The sequence below is a fragment of the Cyprinus carpio genome, chromosome B2, assembly GCF_018340385.1.
Source record: "Cyprinus carpio isolate SPL01 chromosome B2, ASM1834038v1, whole genome shotgun sequence".
NCBI lineage: Eukaryota > Metazoa > Chordata > Actinopteri > Cypriniformes > Cyprinidae > Cyprinus > Cyprinus carpio.
This window is the reverse complement of record NC_056598.1, coordinates 19,846,857-19,866,320: the sequence shown is the minus strand read 5'-3', so window position 1 is coordinate 19,866,320 and position 19,464 is coordinate 19,846,857. Positions and strand designations below refer to the sequence as shown.

At 36.5% G+C, this 19,464-nt stretch overlaps 1 protein-coding gene across 4 annotated transcripts in view; it reads right to left on the bottom strand.

Annotated features, from left to right (window-relative positions):
* Positions 1 to 19,464, bottom strand: part of LOC109078957 (tenascin-R-like) — a 126,051-nt gene that overhangs the window by 57,275 nt on the left and 49,312 nt on the right. For all 4 annotated transcript variants that reach the window (XM_042718545.1, XM_042718548.1, XM_042718546.1 and 1 more), the window contains exon 3: positions 2,683 to 2,739. The gene's annotated coding sequence lies outside the window, so the exon portion shown is untranslated. The remainder of the gene's footprint in view (positions 1 to 2,682; positions 2,740 to 19,464) is intronic.

Genomic DNA, 19,464 nt, shown 5'->3' with positions numbered 1-19,464 from the left:
TAGTAGTCTAAATCGTGTGCACGATTTACTATTTCGTTACCTCGATTTATAAATTGTGCACACGATTTACTTATTCTCTCCCTCGATTTGCTACTGTATATCATGCACACAATTTATAAATCGAGAGAACAAATTAGTAAATTGCACATTCAAATTTGCACATGATTTTGCAAATCGAGGCAACGAGATACTAATCGTGTGCACATTTTAGTACATTGAGGGAACAAATTAGTAAATCGTGCGAACGATTTATTTATTTTTATTCTTGCAAGTGTGGGGCTCCGTAATTATCCACATAACCAAAATGACAGAGTATTTTAAGAGCAAGTGATTGCACCGGCGCCTCAATCTTTCATGCTGTGAGCACGCTACTGTTCCGCTTTCACATTCCGCACAAACACTTGAATAGCGCACATTTCTCTAGGTTAACATTAGATAAGGTTGATGAAAGATAGGTGAGCATTTGGATGTACTGTATTAACACAAAGACTAGCCATTAACGATCTGTCCATAACGAACTGCGCGGCCTCACCAGTTCCTATTTAAATTTCCTAATAAATTTTTTTTCTGCGACTAAGTGACTAATAAAAGTTTGGTCAACTAAGCCTCTTCACGTCGACTTAAGGTTAGTCGACTATTAGGGGGCAGTCCTAGTAACACAGCTAACCAAAATATGTTTTAAGAACATACATTTTGGTAATGTTCCCATTAAGTTATGAACATTAAAAAATGTCCAGTTGATTTAAAAAAAAAAAAACATTTAAAGCCCTTGCCCCCAAACATAAAAGGGATGTTACTTTTGACTGAACATTCTAAAAGAAGTAGTGCATTAGTAGTTAGGGCATCATCTGAGACGTGCGATGGAAGTTAATTATATATCTTTGTGTTCCAATCAGCGTAATTAAATCAACATACGCCTGTCATCCTTCATTTCGCTCTTCTTATAGATTAAAGAATCCATTCTTAGTCGACTCGAACTGACTTACTGATCAACAACCATAGGCAGCATGAGCGAGTTATCAGTGTCACCCTAAAGTGCTCTCTTATCCACAGAGATCTGTTAACTGGTATCTCTCTTAATTCAAGCCATGCTAATGGCTCATTAATATGAGAGTCATGGGGCTGTCAAAGACATGGCACAGCTCAGAGCTAAAGGACACTAATCCCCATTGATTAGAGTTCTCAGATCAAAGGCTTCCAGCGCTGTCACTTCACCTCTATTCTCCCCGACCCACTCGCGCCACAATTAGGAGCCCTCTCAGCGTTTCATTAAGATGTTAAAAATACCAAGATACCTCCCCCTCAAGGGACCCAGTCTCTGAGACACATACCAAAATCCTCATTTACCATTGCAAGAAACAAACCGTGGCATCTCCCTGAACATTTCAATCAGGTGGTAAGCCCCACTCATGCCTGCAGTACACAAAAGCAAATGCTGAGTCCTCAGTAACCCTGGACTCTACTGCGCTTGCAATGTGTGATAATGAGCTCATCATCCACCAAGGATGAAAAAAGTACATTTAATTAGCAAGAGAAAGTTTTTTTTTTTTTTCTTGAGACAACACAGACTCTAGTCCAAAAAAAAAAAAAAAGACCTTAAGTGAGTTCACCAGCAATAATTATTGGCTTTTAAGGTGTGCATCCCTTGATGTGTAAGTGAAAACCATCAAAGGACATTTTTTAAAATAAACCTTTGACACAGATAAGAAAGAACACGGGAAATTATAGGTAATTATGTTTAAATTGGCATGTTAAAAAACCCTGCCTCTTATTTTTTTTCTGTCGCTTTTTATAAATATCACTTAAAAGGATATTATCATAATTATTTGTGTTTATTTGTGTGTGTGAGTGTGTGTGTGTGTGTGTGTGTGTGTGTGTGTCCTGGTGTTCCCTACGTTATAGGCAGAGTTGGATAGACTACTTAGAAGTTGTAATCCATTACTGATTCCAAATTACATGATAAAAACTGTAGTTAGTAACACAATTCAATTGCATAACACATTTCAGGTAATGTAATCAGACTACATTTAGATTACTTTTAGATTACTTTTGACCTAAGTTGTTTATCACGTATTAATACAAAAATACAAAGAGTGAGAAAAATGCATTCCATTCGTTGTAAATAATAACATGTAATGCATTAAATATTACGTTACATCAAGGTTTGCCAAACCGTGGTTCGTAAATTAACTGCAGGGACTATGTGAGTTTAATGGTAAGCTAATAATTCATTAAATCCTAAAAATGTAAAATTAAAATAAGGCATTTTACAATAACAATCAATCAAAATAAAACACTTAAAAATTAATAATAATAATTACAGTATATATATATTTACATGCATGTCATGTGACCATTTACCAACAGAGAACTGTGAAAATGCAAATGTGATACTTTTTTGATTAAAATACTTATTTAAAAATCTCAAGGGTACTTCACGTAAATATATAAGGTGAATGATGTTCAGATGACAAAAAAGTTTGGGAATGCCTGCATTGCATGTAACTAAGAAATAAAGTGAATTTATGATTACAGTCTGTACAGAATAAAAATCATTACATCTATGGAACGTCCCCATAAAATATGGAAACCCAAAATCTCTGTTTGTGTGTGTGTGAATAGACAAAATACAGCTGGAAAATATATATTAGAACTGCTCCCACATACTGAGTCTTATCTTACCTTAAGTGCCAGTGCTGATGCTCTTCCTGTCTTACCACTCAGAAGGATAATCTGCACCTGGAAGAAAGAGGAAACACATCGCTGAATTGGGCCATACATATGCATTCATGCACACTCCCAGCAGGTATTAGTAAATTTACTTGTGCGCATAAAATACATCCATGAAACATTCATGTACTAAGGCAAAAAAATTTTCCAGTTGGGATCTGCAGTTGCAGAAACTTCAAATCTTAAAACCCTTGAATCATAAACAAAAATATCAATAAACAATATATAATATATTATATAATATTATGAAATATTATATAACATTATTAAACAGATTTGATCAAATAACCTTTAGTTTATGTTAGGACTGAAACAAGCAGCCTTTTTTTTTTTGAGTGAGTCACTGAATCATTCACTCAACCAAAACATTGCTTCTTTTGGGAATGAAACACCACAAGTGTGCAGAGCCTAACCACCAAAGACATTGATGACTCTCTCTGTCTGATTTTTTTCATTTGCCCCAGCAATCCAACAGCACTCGCCAATGTCAAAAGGATTGAGATGGCCAGTCAAATCACAGAAGGCAGGCTTTACTGTGTAGAGGAGCCGGACATGAAAACCAGCACACCTCTTCAGTTTTAATGGTGAGGTAAGTTGTACTGTAAGTAGATACATATTTTAAATTTGACAACTGTGTTATGATAGAAATGACCAATAGTAATATGCAGTGATACAAACAACTCTACATTTTTGGTCAGATTTCTGTGAATTGAAAATAACCTTTTGATCATTACCTTTTAAGACATTAAAAAAACATTAACAGAGCCATTTTTGACAAAAGATTTCAAAGAAATTTCATTTTGCAGATAAAAAGTAATTTTTGCAGTTAAAATGGATTGCTTTTACTGTTACTTTATTCCCTGCTTATAACAAACTATAATCCTTAATCTACAGAAAGTAACTGTTAATATTATGTCTAAACTAAAACTTGCTCAATACTAACCTCTTGTTTTTTGAACTGTTGTATAGGCAATGAGCATTTCTGTTTTGATCAGAAGCTATTTTCTCATCAGTGTGGCCATAATTTTTGTATTTCTTCCTTAGGGAGAGATGTTGTTCACCAAAATAAAGCCAATTTATTTCTAGCTTTGCTTGTCTGCAGTGATGTTGAACAAATGTGAAAGATTATGGTATTTAATTTTCTTTCCGACCGTAGTATGATGTTCATGGCTTCAGGGTAGACTGGGGCTTAATGCTGTTCTGGAGAGATGTAAATTTAGTTCATACTTCCTATAACACAATTCTGCCAATATGCATATGGATATTGATCGAGACTTCTGAATGAGCAGACCCCAGTGCACGTTTCCCCTGAGGACACATGCCATGTCTGAACTGATTTGAATATTAGTCCTCTGCAAACAATTCAGGATTTGTGTAATGTAAATAAAAAAACTAAAAAAAAAAAAAAAAAAAAACTAAATAATAATATACAAATATACTGTGTCTCTTCCCTCAGAGTCAAAACTACTGAGGCGTTTGGGAAGAGCAAGTAAGCAAACTTTATGAATGTAAATAATTTCCCAGAGAGCAGAGGATGCAGGAGGCAGGCCGAACAAAAATAGTGCTGCGTAGGCACAAAAAATGGATCCACAAAATGAATACATGAATAAAATCGAGCAAGCTCGAAACAAATATGCTCTATCCATTCAACGGTATGCCAAAAAATCTATGTGAACCAAAAGTGTTCCAGCCCCAACAGATGTCAGTGCCCATTTTCTGGCTCACCTTCCATCACTACTCACAACCTGTGAAGTGCTACAATCAACAGTGTGGCCAGTTCGCTTGCAGTAGCTTTTCAATTCTTGTTTCCCCAAAAGGAAATGTAAAAAATTCATAAAGGACCAATATGAAACTTCTGAAGCTCCTGTTTTTCCCACCCACGCTTTTCCTTCACTGTTTGAACAGGACAAACATTGTAAAATGTCTGTACTTTTCCCATATGATTCATGGGCCTCATTGTTTGCTGCAGCATAAACATGACAGAAGTCCAGTGCCTCACATCCAGTCCCTGTGCTGGAAGTTATGTCAGTGAAGCATCAGAGAGAAGGATCACCATGGCACCAGTTCTCTGTGAATCACAGCAGACTCACTGTAATTTGTTATCTTTCGGAGATCCCATTTCCGATGTGTTGATGCAGCAGATAGATTCCCATACTATAACCATTTATCACCTGTCACTGGAAACTGTTGTCACGCTTTTTTTCTTTCTTTCTGCAGGAAAAAAAATCAGCTTTGAGAAATGCTCTTTGCAGAAGCCAAGAGTCATAAACTCTGACAGCATACAGTATGAAAATACAAACAATATACAAAAAAAAACATGGTTTACATGTATTCATGTCAAAATAAATGTAAACACTGTAGTACTACTGCATAATATGTTTGCAACTGTGTTGGTTTGAGCTCAGCTAGTCATGCTCAATGAACACAGATAATTAGTCATCTTAAAAGTATAATCCACTTCCTTGTAACTTTTTGACAGATTATAAAATGAGTAATCCCACGAGTGTCCTCATGTCAGAATATTTTAAATTAAATTGTCTTTATTTTTATTATCCTGCAGTATTTGGGGGTGCAGAAAGTTATTATTATTTTTCTTTTGCTGTTGTTTGTTAACAGAATTAGCTAATGGTTTTGTAATGTTCTCATTTTATAGTCATGTCTTTACATGTCTTCACAATAAATAACAAGGTCACTTGCAAGAGAATGTCACAATTTTATGGGAATGCAAGATTTCTTTATACAATAAGGTTCAACAAATTGGTGCACATTAAATTATGTCAGCCAAAAAAAGATAATTAATGTATATAATAAATAATTTGTTAAGTTTTACAGTGATGAATTAAGTATTGACTCTTGCTTAAGTGTCATTGCTTAAATATTGCACAGCAAAAATATGGTAATGAAAATGGCTCATGTTGTTCATATTGCTGTAATTGTATTTTCAGAAGTGAAAAATGATTTGCATATGGAATGGTGATGTTCAATTAAATCTGATTAAGATTAATTGCTTGTCTTGGAATAAAAAGTGAAAATGCTGTTTTGCTCTATGAGTTAACGGAAAGGGTGAAGTCTCAGCGCCCCATTGCTCAATGATTTATGAATCCTTTTGTATTTAAATGTTAGATTAGAATGTAAGCAGTCATCTTTTAGTAAAGTTGCGCTATGGTTCTTTACTATTTGTACATGACATGTCTTACAGTACTTTACTTTGGTCAGTATGTCTAATGGTTAGAAATGATGAATGGAAGTGTCCTTTGTGCCTTCATATAAATGATTAAACAATTATGACGTTATGAGAATGAAATTTAATTATCAGAGCAGTAAATTCAACAGGTCGAACAATGTCTTTTGTTGCATTCGAGTTTCTGATTAATCTATCGCCACACCCTCCCATGTAGAAAGGTCTATTGCAAAAATGCCAGAATCAGCGTTCTGTCTGCAACCATTGCCACACCTCAGAGCTTTGATATAAAACCTGTCAAGTTTTAATTAATATTAGTTTCATGGCTTGGGTTTTTATGATCGACACTTCTGATAATGAATTTCATTCAGCAGTTACAGACTGTGAATAAGGAATATGTTTCCTGTGCAAGACAGTGGATAATATTCATCTTCCTCACTCTCTTTAGTCCAACACAACGAATCACAGGATTTTCTTTTCTCAGGAATTGGCAATTCCTTGTTAAAATGGTGATGCGTATTGAATGAAAAAGAATTGGCTTCCCCTTATCCATGGCTAACTTCCCACATTCCACCTAATCCAAAAACAATGCTTAGTAGAAATAAAATAAAATAAAATAAAAAAAATAAAAAAGCTTTCATCCTTGGAAGCTGGATTACTTTTTACCCTTTTGCTGAGGCCTCAGGATCTTTTTGGAGTGCTTTTATTTTTAAAGTTTTTCTGAATTGTGTGACTGATTTGAATTAGCCCCCTTCACTAGGCAAAGTGTCAGCCTTCACTTGGTGAAGCTATGACATCAAAGAAAGCCAAAATAGTTTTAAACTTAAAACCTGAAAAGTAGAAAGCAAAAAGTTTTGACCTGCTCTTTGTATTCTGACGAGAGTGCACTATTCAGTGTAATGCATAAGAACAGAGTAAGCCTCGTGAGTACACAGGCTTATTCTGTCCTTCCGTTGCACTCATCGGAAAGGCTTCCGTCAAAAGAGCATAAAATGGCCTGGGAGTCTAAAACTTAATGTGCAGGGGGTTCGCAGTATCTTATTAAAAGCACTTTAATGCCTTGTGGCTTAACCAACATCAGCTTTATTGTCTAAGGAGGTCAGAAACCCTCTTACATCACGCATCACAGAATCTGAATACAGAAAAACAGGAGTGCGGTTTCATCTCTCAGAACTCAGCAGACACCAAATCTGATACTCATTCCTTTATGCTAATGAAGATAATAATGTAATAGTTTAAGTCCGTAGAGTCTATCAGGCACAGGATTTGTTATCATGCAGGCAATTTATAATCTAGAGCAGTGCTACATAAAATGGTACTAATATATATAAGTATACTAAATAATATGTATAGATCTTGTGTCTTATTTAGCGATTGTAGTGAAAAACTCCAACTGGAAAGACTGATTTTTATTTTTTTTTATTTTTTTGTATAGTGTTACAGATTATTTGTTTCAAGTTTTAAGATAACATACTGGTAAAATTATAAAAAAGTATTTCAAATCATTATTTTATATCAACACAATTATTTTCTTGGTGAGTGTAAACACCTGCTGACCACTAACCCAGCCAATAGGGAACGTTGGCTAATGTTCTGGCAAGGTTATCTCAAAGTTATGAATAAAAGTTTTTCCTTTGGCATTAATAGAATCTTTATTCAAAGTAATCTTGACTTTAATAATGTTCTCAAAATGTTAGCACAAAAATATTATTTATCATTTATTATATAAAGTATATTATTTAGTTCAATCAACTTAAAGGGGTCATACGATGTTGCTAAAAAGGACATTATTTTGTGTATTTGGTGTAATGAAATGTGTTTATGTGGTTTAAGGTGAAAAAAAACACATTATTTATCACATAATGTACATTATTGTTTCTCCTCTATGCCCCGCCTTTCTGAACCGCGTCGATTTTAACAATGCTCATCGTTCTGAAAAGCGAGGTGTACACTGACTGGCCAGCTATCCAGTGCTTTGTGATTAACTGAATACCTCAAGTGTGTAATGTAAATGTTACCCCCCTTAACATACTGTTATAGCGTGTCCCGGTATTCTAACAAATAATGCTACATATCAGATTATGCTACCAACACTGTATTTATCCTACTGTAAGTGTAGGTTTAGGGTTGGAGTAGGTCAGCGGTTCTCAATTCCAGTCCTCGAGCCTCCCTGCTCTGCACATTTTGTATGTTTCTCTTATTGCTTCAGACGTTTGTTCTATTCGAATGTAAGTGCCCTGCGAAGTGGACGTCACAGAATATTCTGCCATGATTCTAGTTCGAAGCGAAACGTATATGTTCCATTCAAAGTGCATTAAAGTGTACGAGACGTGAATTTAAATTGTATTTATTTACATAGGTATATGATGTCACACTTGTCCGTGTGTGATGACGTTGCGCAGAGCAAATCCGTGAAAGAATGTTCCGAAGTGAGGTGAACTTCAACAGATTTCCCCTGCTCAGAGAATATGGAGCAGATAACACTGTGTAGGGACCATGTCAATCGGAACACAGTTCATGCACGGAGCTTACTTCTAATGAGCTGATTATCTGAATCTGGTGTGTTAACAAAGAGATACACATGCAAAACAGCTGTGGGGGCACGAGGACTGGAATTGAGAATCGCTGGGGTAATGTTAGCTGTACATGTTAATAAAGGATTTTGCTTCCGAATGATGCTAACCATCTGTTTTAATGGGAGGTAGCAAAATCTGACAGGGTAGCACAGATCGTCAGAACACTGGCGTGACAAGACAAAACCAATAAAACTCATTACAAATGAGGCATTTGTTGAATCCGGTGGGGACATAATTACAGATTATAATGACTTATACTGTCTTTTTACACATTGTGTTGCATCGCGCAGCATAAACATAAAACCATGTCTGCATTTGTGATCGGAGAAATGACAAACAACAAGCACTACTCTCTACACTGCTCAAAACTCGCGTTTGAATCGTCAGTGGCAAATCCTTTAAATTTGAAAACGTACTAACAGTTTGTGAGTCAGAACAGCCAGCATTGTAGTCTTCACTCCCAGGATCAGAAAACAGTCCTCCATAAAATGCACTGCACACATCAGAATATTGGGGTTGAACTGTTCTGGAACAGTGTTGTTAATACAACTTGACCACTGATTTCTAGTTGTGTCCTCTTTTGGAAGGCCAAACAAAGTATTTTTCGCTTTTGCAAGGAAACACACAGCCTCTTCACAACATGGTGGCAGTGGTAGCAGCAACAATAAAGTTATGCCTTCTTTCTTTGCGTGAACATTTAGGCGGTGTTATGAAAATCTTCCCACATCGTGACATAAACATGTGGGGGCGTGTTTGAACGAGCCGTTTTAGGAGGGCGTGGACAAGTCTAAACTTTTACAAATATCTCTTTGGATTTGAGACTTTAGTCTTTGCAAACTTTAGGGATACCAGCAGTTCACCTTCACAGACATAACAGACTGTTTTTGTAACTCATGTGTGTTTTTAACGTAAACTTCTGTGTGAAAGAACTTAGTTTAGTACTCACATGCTGTGACAGTCATTTTCTGTTTGTGTGCTTCGGATGTGTGCACTCAGAAAACTGTATATCAGAAGTTTAAACTCATATGGTTTAAAACACATAATTTCAGCATGATAAACATGATAATCAGAACCAATCCGAGCTGTAATGACGCAGCTCTATTCTGGAAAAGGGGGCGGTGAGCAGCAGTCTTTAAAGACACTGGCCCGAAAAACATGTATATCAAAGCATGTTTCTGCTTCCACTCAAAATAGGCATTTTCAAAATGATATAATAAATGATCTGTTAAGTATTTTGAGCTGAAACTTCACATAGACATTCTGGGGACACCAGAGACGTATATTACATATTGTAAAAAGGGGCATAATATGTCTCCTTTAAGACTAAATTCCAAATATAAATATGTTTGAATAACTTAGTACTTGAGTTTTTGTTTAAAGAAATGTCAATGATGCTTGACCTGAAATGACTGACCAACAGAATATGCAAGGAGTGCTACACAGAGTTAGTAAGAACCCTAGAGAAACTTACAAAGAAGGGAAAATGTGAGAAAAAAACAGCAAAAAAAAAAAAATAAAAAAAAATACAGACAGATTTCCATCAGGTTGGCACAAAGCAAGAGAAACCGTGAGAAAACCGAAACCTATAATCTTCAGTCAATCTCTATTGAGCTGTTATTGCATTTGGATGGTCTTTGGAGAGGTGAACTATAACTTCAGTTTAACTTTCTGGGATTAAAAAGTCAAATTTATACATGATCGGTATTATTTTGGCTGCTGTAATGTGAGATGATTTATTTAATGCTAAAAAAGAGCTGGGTATCAGGCACATATCTGAGAGTTTCTGCTGCATATATTCTGCTCATTAATATAGACAGACTGTTAAACAAAAAAACAGAGCAACATTTGCTGTAAACATGGCCCGAGGAAACCATCGATGCACACAGATACTATCAATGTGGGCAGCAAAGAGGAAAAGCAAGCACAAATAATCTTGTTTACCATGATAGTTGCGTAAATCCCAAGTCCTGCCCTGTCTAAGAACATTGGATGTACATGGCCTCAGGACTACCAGGCACTTTGGTGAATGCTAATTAAAAACTATGAAACGATCAATTGAACTGCTCTGTGCTCTTGTAAAGTGCATAGAGAAGCAATGGGATGCCAGATTTGTACTGACACAGCAACCTCTCCTCTCTCTGTCTTTCTGCCCTCCTCGCACTCTTCTCTTTCTCTTGCTCGCTTCTCCACAACCTCTGCTTTTCACTGCTCTCCTTTCTGTCTTCATGTCTTTCTTATTTCAGTCTCCCTTGACTTTAGTTTCTGGTTGTGCATAGCGTTTTTTTTTTTATAGTGTTTTGTGATGGAGCCTTTGGAAAGCAACTCCCCAGAGATCTCTGGATTCTGACTGCATGACATCAGATTTTAGAGTTGGGCTTTATAAGAGCCTGGAAATTGAGGGATAGCAACCCAGTGTTCTTTGGTTAGACTGTAAGGTTCTGGCATTAGGTCTGTAAGTCCCCTGCGGTTCCACTTCAAAGGGTCATACATGAGGAGAAGAGTGTATAACTTCTCTTCTAAGAGTAAGGACAAGCTCTATAGTTACACAGTGAGTTCTCAACAGTCCTGAGGAGTTACTAACTAAAGGTAGTGAAACTTTACATTTTTCAGGACTGTGACAGTAGTTTACAAAATAGTGTTGGCCTACTGTAGTGACAAGCCAATTTTCCAGTAGTAGGCTTTTAAAGTATTCAGATTGTATTGCATATGCTGCTTCACAGTCCAGAAAGCTCAGTAATCTCCTAAATTATCCTCTGATTGATTGAGTGATCGAATATAATATGTTTACTATTCACATAATTTGCATTATTTTGTAGGCTATATTAAGTACTACTATATGGACTCTACAGATAACAAAATACTTCCTGATTGTAACATTGTAAAAATATGCATTTTCTGTGAAGCTTCTTTGAAACAGTATATTGTAAAAATCGCTACACAAATAAACTTGAATTGATTTCATTTTAAATGGTTCTTTCTCCTAAACGTAGTATTTGAACATCAGATTGATTTAAATTAAATAGTTCACTTTTCTGATTCAATTTAGGGAATCAGTTCGGTTTGAACAAACTAATGAATGGGTTCGCTGTAATCGGTTCGTTTTATTATCTCATATCACGCTAAATATTTCTTCCTGCTATACTATTATGAATAGTTCACACTAAAAAGTCCTTTCTTTCATACACAGCGTGGGGAAATCTTAATCATTTGTTTAATTGTTTATTTAAAACTCATACGTAGCTCATATTTAGTCAGCATCAATTGTTAGTAACAGTGTTACCACTAGATAGACTTTTGCTAACACTATGTAAATTTTTTTGCTATTCCAAATGGTGAAAATATATACAATGTTGATAGTTTATGTATTTTTAATCACTGTTGAGTTTACAAGTCTTCTATATGTGATAGCCTAAATGATAGCAAATTTGTGAACATGAGACCTGTGTTAATTCATACTTTCTCATCATGTAGTTGCAGCATCTGTATATCGGCTCTGAGAAACCTAATAAGAATTCAGTTTTCTGACAGCAGGCATCACTTTCACAAGCACGTGCCCCCCCTCCTCCCCTCCCCCCCACAGATCTAGTTACTCAATGAGCTTGAAAAACTGTCACAACTGTCACAAGCTGTCTTCGGACTTAGTACTTATACAAGGTTGTCTCCTTGGAGAAAGACAGAGATAGGCATAGCTGAATTGATTTTTACATAGAGACTCAAAGTCAAAGTGACAGACAAAATTCTACCCAATGAAACAACCCTGGATCATGGTCATGGTCAGCACACATCTTTCTGTTCTTCTTGTGGTGAGAGTGCATTAAATCAAATATGCCTATATCAAATACTACATCACACAAGACTGAATGTTGCATAAGTTGATTAATAATGTTATCAGCTCCCTCATTTTCTGTTGTCCTCTTTGATAAATTATAGACATTGCCATATGCGGGATGAACAAATATAGCTCAAGCAAGGCTTAGCCAATCACACCAATTACCATCTCATCCTAGATGAGAAAATTATCAAAAGTGTGGCATCCTGGTTTGAAGTGTCCATCATGGATGAGCCAGTTCTCAATATTTCACTTTGACTTACTGTAGTTGGTCAGCAGGGAGTTGGGCTGGTTTGAGAAAATCAGACAGGCAGAGTCTCTGCTGGCCTCAGGACATTCACACTCTGGTCTGTGAAGGGGGATCTATTGGCCCATTTTTGTGCTGGAAGGTGGATCATAAGAGGTCGTTCATAAGGGGAAGCTGCCCAGTTCAATTGGACAGAGACCAATTTCTTCCTGCTCCCCACATGAACTTCCTCTCAGTGACTCAACAAAAAGTACGAAAAGGTTTTGCATTAGTAGTGGAAAACACAGCCTCTTTCTGCAACAAAACATTGTGTGTTGCTCGAAGACGCCCATTTGAAAATACACCAGGTAGACTAAATGGCAGTATTGTGTTTAAAATTTAAGAAACTCATCATTAACTGAATTGTTGTATAAAAGCAATTACACTCGTTCGAAATCATACTTTTGGTCTGAATATCGACACTGCTCATACTACTAAAGGTGACAGTTCTCGATGGCAGTAGCTACAAATTATTACAGCATAATATAATTAGTGGTTATGTTAGTGGGTTAAATTCAATTTGTTGTCAGTTCTCTGACATATTTTAAAATGTTTCTTTTTCTTTTGTCGCTATACCATCTAACGTTACAAAATGACAGAACAATTTTGTGAATCAAAACACCGCAGTTGATGGGTGCATGGATTTTTGATTTTAACAACAAAAGATTGGGAAAGCATTTTCAATTCCAACTTAAAACTCGAATAAAAATGTATTATATAGTTATGTTTTTGTTGCATTTTATTATTTGCATTCAGCAATGCTAATACCTGCTATTCGCGTATCAGAACCAAGCAAGCTCTTTTGTTGCAACCCACTAGCAAGACTATCGATAATATAGTCCCTAAACAGACCACGAGCTCGAAAATCAGATTATTCTTTTTTTCTTTTTCTTCTTCCTCTTTGTTTTTTCTCCATCTACACTATCCTTTAAAAAGCATCAGAAAACATGCAAGGTCACCTATCTCTGCAATAATTTCTTGGGGGTGTTTTTAATTGCCAGACCACCATCTGATATTGAAACACTAGAGAGTAGCTCAGTGAGATAACTATGTCTGTCTTCCTACAGGGGTGGGTCACATAAATATACTCTCCTCTCCCATTAGCTCTTCATTAAAGACTGAATAATGTCGAACTGCTGATGAGACTTTATTTGCATCTCCACATTAATTCTAGTCAGCTCCTTTGTTCCCACCAGAACAAGAGGGTGCAACAGCTTAGTAGCAGTAACAAAGGCAGACCCTAAAAAAAATTACAAGACCCCTGCGTTTGTGTGTGCATTGCACACAGTGATTGCTGGTATCATGGCCTGCTACTTCGGTATATCATCCATCATGCTTGGTTTGGCGTGAAAGTATGAGGAGCACATTAATCTATTTTTAGAAATGTAAATGAGGAGGATACTTTGTCATGCCCAACTAAATCCATGGGCACAGTTGATGTTTAAAGCAATGGATTACTCCAGCTGGAAGTCATTTGCTGCTAAGGTCAAAAGTAATCGAAAGTCATTTTTACTGGGGGCTGTTTTCCATGTGTGAAATACTGCATGCTCAACTCAGGATGAGGGTTGGCCACTCACCCAAATCCCCATGAAAACACCACCCACCAAACTCACCAAATTATAGGACTATCACGGCAATAAAAAATGCAAATAAATATCACCCAGCAACTGATCTTAAAGCACATTTCAGGAATGTTATCACCTGCCATAAATACTCGCATAAAGAGGTTGAGATTTGCAGTAGGAGTTGAAATTGCGAGAGAAAGATTAACAATGGTTGTCTGCTATAATAATGTCATAGAAAATCCCTTATTAGTCATAGAAACACTTTTCATTATTCAGAATCTTTAAGCCGAAGTGCCTGGCAGAGAAAGAAAACTTTTTTTAGTTCCCCTGCAGTGAATTTCGATCATTTCACAAGGACATTTTGAGTTTGTCCTGTTCCTTTTCTGCAGGTTTGTTGCTGGAACGTAATGGTGCCCATTTTAGCGCGATGCCCGAGTGATTGAATCCTTTCCTATGTAATTGGACCATAATGGCTTGGTCATTGGCCTTCTCAGCAACAGTGAATTTCAAGCATCCAAACAGGAAATTCACACTGGACAAAGGAAAGGCAAATAAGCAGAAATTCTGACTCTATTTACCTCCTGTGGTGTAAGAATTTTAATAAGTATGCATGCGCTTAGAGACCAAACCTGGATGATTTTCGAGCTACTAGTAAAACCGGCTCTCCTGAAATAATAGAAAACTAACAAATACAGTGGGGCTTGTACGGATCTTGGCCTCTAAATATTCAAGGACATTTTTTCCCCATTTTAAACACCTTCTCACTCTGTTCTCTTGAATGCTTAAATGTGGTGCCAACAACTGACTTCCGAATGTTTCATTTTCTTCTGGCTGATTAATAGGGTAGTTAAGGTAATGGAAACAAGATTGTTTAGAACATTTCCTAGTACTCAGTTAGTTCCTGGTGAGAGTAGCAGATCAAACATTACAAAATTTGTCAGTGCCACCATGGCAATGGCAAGTTTTGCAATGCGAGATCCCAAATCTACCATAGAAAATATATAATCTGAGTTCTTGCAGGTACCTGTGCATTTCTGAAATTTGCAGAGCACAATGTAATCGGAAATTGTCACCCTTTCTCCTTGGTCAAACTCAAAACCAAAAAAAAATAAAAAAAATAAATACAAATACAAAATTTCAACCATAAACCAAAACCGAACGACCAGAGGTAAAGAGATGATGCATATCGCCTCTTACCGCTGATGCTTTCTAAACATCCCCACAAAATGCCATTGCATAAAAGCTCTCAAGGATAAGCCCTTTTCCCATCTACACTAACGGCGTTAGCTCAACCCGATTTAAAGTGAACCCGAGTCAGATTTTCCACCGTCGCCTATGCATCATGCTCACTGAGGGCTGAAAACATAATGGCCATTTAGTTGACAGATCTCAATGAGATTATGAGGAAAAAGTGGAGGAAGTGTAAGCAGACTCAAGGCTTTTCCCGAACAGGCACATACCAGCTTAGGCTCTGTAATAAGATCTGAAAGCGCTGATGCACATTAAATGCTCAACATCAGTCACAGGTAGGCAGGGCAGTGCTGGGTTTACACTCACCTGTCAATGCCTATCAAGCTCTATCAAGGACATGGATATAAGTCAGTGCCTCGAGGCACAGAATGCGCCGCCAAACGCTAAAAGCAGGTACCTGTTCAATCTGTTATCGTAAGGCTACTTGGCAGACCTGAGACAAATATGTAAGCATGCTCAGCTGTAAAGGTCCATTAATTGTGACATTGGGAAGCCATTCGTAAGATTGAACTGCTGAAAAGTTGCACTCTCTCAATGCATAGTAACAAGCCAGCTGACTGATAGTTTATTACCGTGAACCTTTCGGTTTTCGCCAGGTTTGATACTTTTATTTTAAAGCCATTATTTAATTTATGATTACTGAGCCCGCTTTAAAGTTATTATCCCATTAGCTATATTAAAAGCTGATATGCAGAAAGGCAGAAGTGTATGTTGTTGGGCCACAACAAATTAGTCATATTTATTTAGGCAGCAGCTATTTTCTCTAAAAGAGGGCAGATGCTTTTTGCACTAAGTGTTATAGAAGTAATGCACCAGAGGAAGGGAGAAAATAGCCTTGCCATCAAGATTGGCTATTTGCATTTGTAAACACACACTAGCTGTTCAGTGTCGAAGAGGAGTAAAATTTATTTTGGTATGTAGCTTGTTTTTATATTAGCTTATTAAAAGGCAACTAAGTGGCATCATCTTGCTGGTCTTTTTCAAGGCTTTTTCAAAAAAAAAAAAAAAAAAAAAAAGCCCTGGGATCGATGATTTTCTATTTCAACGAGTATGTTATTACCTTTAGGTGAATGTTTTCCCCCCAAAACAATAGAAAATGATTGCTGAGCAGCTGCAGTATTTTCTTTTTTTTCTTTAATGTGTTCATTATTAATGAAGTCAGTGTTGAAACACCGGCTTGAAATGCATTTATTTATAAAAAATATTTTTTATTATTATTTTTTTTAAGGAAGTGCACCAGAAGGACAGTGATAAGAGTTAATTAGCATTGTTTTTTTTTTAATGTCTTTTGTGAGTTTTAATGACTTTGCTAATAAGGAGCAGCAAATGCCCCAGTGGCTGGTCAGAGAGTGTTTTGTCATGAAATATTCATATTCACCTAATGCTATTCCAACACTTTTGCCCGCTTTCCGGAATACACATTTTTAAGATAAATAGCAAAATATGCCATCATATTCAGTGTTTATAATATATCATAAATATATAAATTAAATATAGCAGTTTCACAGCATACAGCATTTTTTTTCTAAATTTAAATTTAAATATAAATACATCCACCAATTCTTTCATCAAAAAGTTCACAGAATCTAATGCCAAACTTAATGCATCAACAAAAGGAGGGGAATGAACAAAGAAAATTTGTTGTCCACCTCAAAATACAGTGTTGATTTGGTCCATGCGGGAATGCTGTGACTCCCTGTGCTGTGTCAGTGAGATTGAGTTCTTTTTGAACTGATAGCACTTTTCTAGTATACATCAGTATCAGCAGTTCTCTGTAGCTGGCAAACACTGCAATGACAATAATAGATACCTTGTGTTTGCTGTTGTGCTTTGGCACTCAGGTCAAGAGTAGAGGAGATGGTTTATTCAGACAGCTTGCGCCCCTCCCACCTCCTTTTGAATGATGCTTTTCATGGATATATGCATGCAGTCATTTTTCATTATGGATATTTGTGTGGTCTCTGACGGAAAGACGATCAATTCAATCCCATTTGAAATTTGTCTGTAATGCAAAAAAGTTATTTGTGTGTGTTTGAGGCCCAATTTAGAGAATTAAAGGGATAGTTTAACCCAGTAATAAAAGATGTCATCCTTTACTCACCTTCATGTTGTATGATTTTATTTTCTTTTTCCATGGAACATCAAAAGATATACTGTATCAGACAGAATCTTCATACTGTTCTTAGTTACAAACACACTACTTTGGGGTCAGTAAGATATTAAGAAATTAACTTTATTCAGCAAAGAGGCAATAAATGTGCCAAAAGCGAAGATATTTATGATGCAACAAAATAATTCCATTTCAAATAAATGCGGTTCTCTTAAACTTTCTATTAAATAATCCTGTCAAATGACGTTTTCAACGTTGATAAGGAATGTTACTTGAGCACCAAATTAGTATATTAGGATGATTTCTAAAGGATCATGTGACACTAAAGACTGGAGTTATGGCTGCTGAAAACTCATGGAAAAACACATTACTCAAGGAAAACTCAAGGAAAAACACATTAACCAGTAATATTACAAACATATAGTGGCGGGAGGCGCAAACGACAGACACAGTGGGTGTGGCGTAAGGCATCCAAGGCCGTTGGCGGAGTCGTGGGTGCGTCTTAAATCCAGCTCACAGCTCTGGCGGCGCAAGAATTCTACGCACCCTTCCTGGGCCCCACGACGACACCAGCCTGCATGCACGGGGGGAAGAGACCGGTCTCTCGCAGAGAGATGCACTCAGCATTTAACAGCAGCGGTGACGAGGCTCCATTCACTTCAGGTGTGCCTCATCACACGCCGCCAGTTCTGGCTGTTTAATGCGCCCCGCCGTTCTCTCACACCCACTACTGTTGGAAGCCTGGGGAAAGGCGGCGATCAAGGAACGGGGTGATGATGATAATTGGGGGGAGACAGCCGACTCATCACTATATATATATATATATATAAATATATATATATATATATATATATATATATATATATATATATATATATATATTGTTAGAAAAACAAAAAGATAAGTGTTTAATATTTATTTTATTTTATTTTATCCTATCCCAGCAGGCCTGCATCATCCTGGTACACACAGGGCCGCTGCTGGCCAAATGGGTGCCCTAAGCAGAATAGTATTGTTGTGCCCCCTAAAAAAAAAAAAAAATCCTATAAGGGGTCAAAATAGAACTTTATTAAAATAAATTAATTGTAATTCATTTTTATTATTTATAAGTTACAACTGTTGCTATAGACAGTTAACTATGGCTATGATTTTATTAATACAGTTGTCTGATTGATTTTATAGTCTCAAGCGTTCAGAAATCATACAAAATAAAATTAAGCAGTTTTACTATGATAAAACTATGGTTCATTTTGGTAAGGGTTGCGATGTCCACATGTTTTTGTTTAAAGAGGCTGCAGCATTTCTATCGCAAAAAGGTGGCCAAAAATTAAAAATGAAGTGAATATTTTAATGAAATGTTTGGCCAATATTAAACAAGGATTTGATCGTCATGTAATTGTAACAACAGCAATGATCAGGCATTTGGTGCCCTTTGCAGGCATCTGTAATAATGTAAATTGTTTATTTTGTATTACATTATGTATTTTAACAGTGTTATTCAATTAAACCATATGATTATTATTAATTAACCAATCGCCTCATTGTTTTATATAATATATTTTAAGTCATGAAAACTAGAATATTAAGTCAGATGTGTCGTCGGTGGGGGTGAAATTATTACCGACATTAAAACATGTTAGGCCTACTAACGTTAACAGTCAAAAATGTTTCATAGGATTATGAACGTAGCGACCTGAAAGTGATGCATTGGCTTCATCTCTGGCTTTTCATCTTATGTCTTTTACCTGATATAGCCTAGTTGTTTATTAATTATGATGATCATTTGTATTCAGCCGCAAACATGAAAAAAGCGGGCGTGGGTGCAGATGTAGGAATGGCGAGTGCTTACTGCCTACTGCGTTCATCATAAAATGCATTTTTTATAATTATATATAATACATATGCTCATGTGCCCCACTGGCAGTTGGTGGCCTAT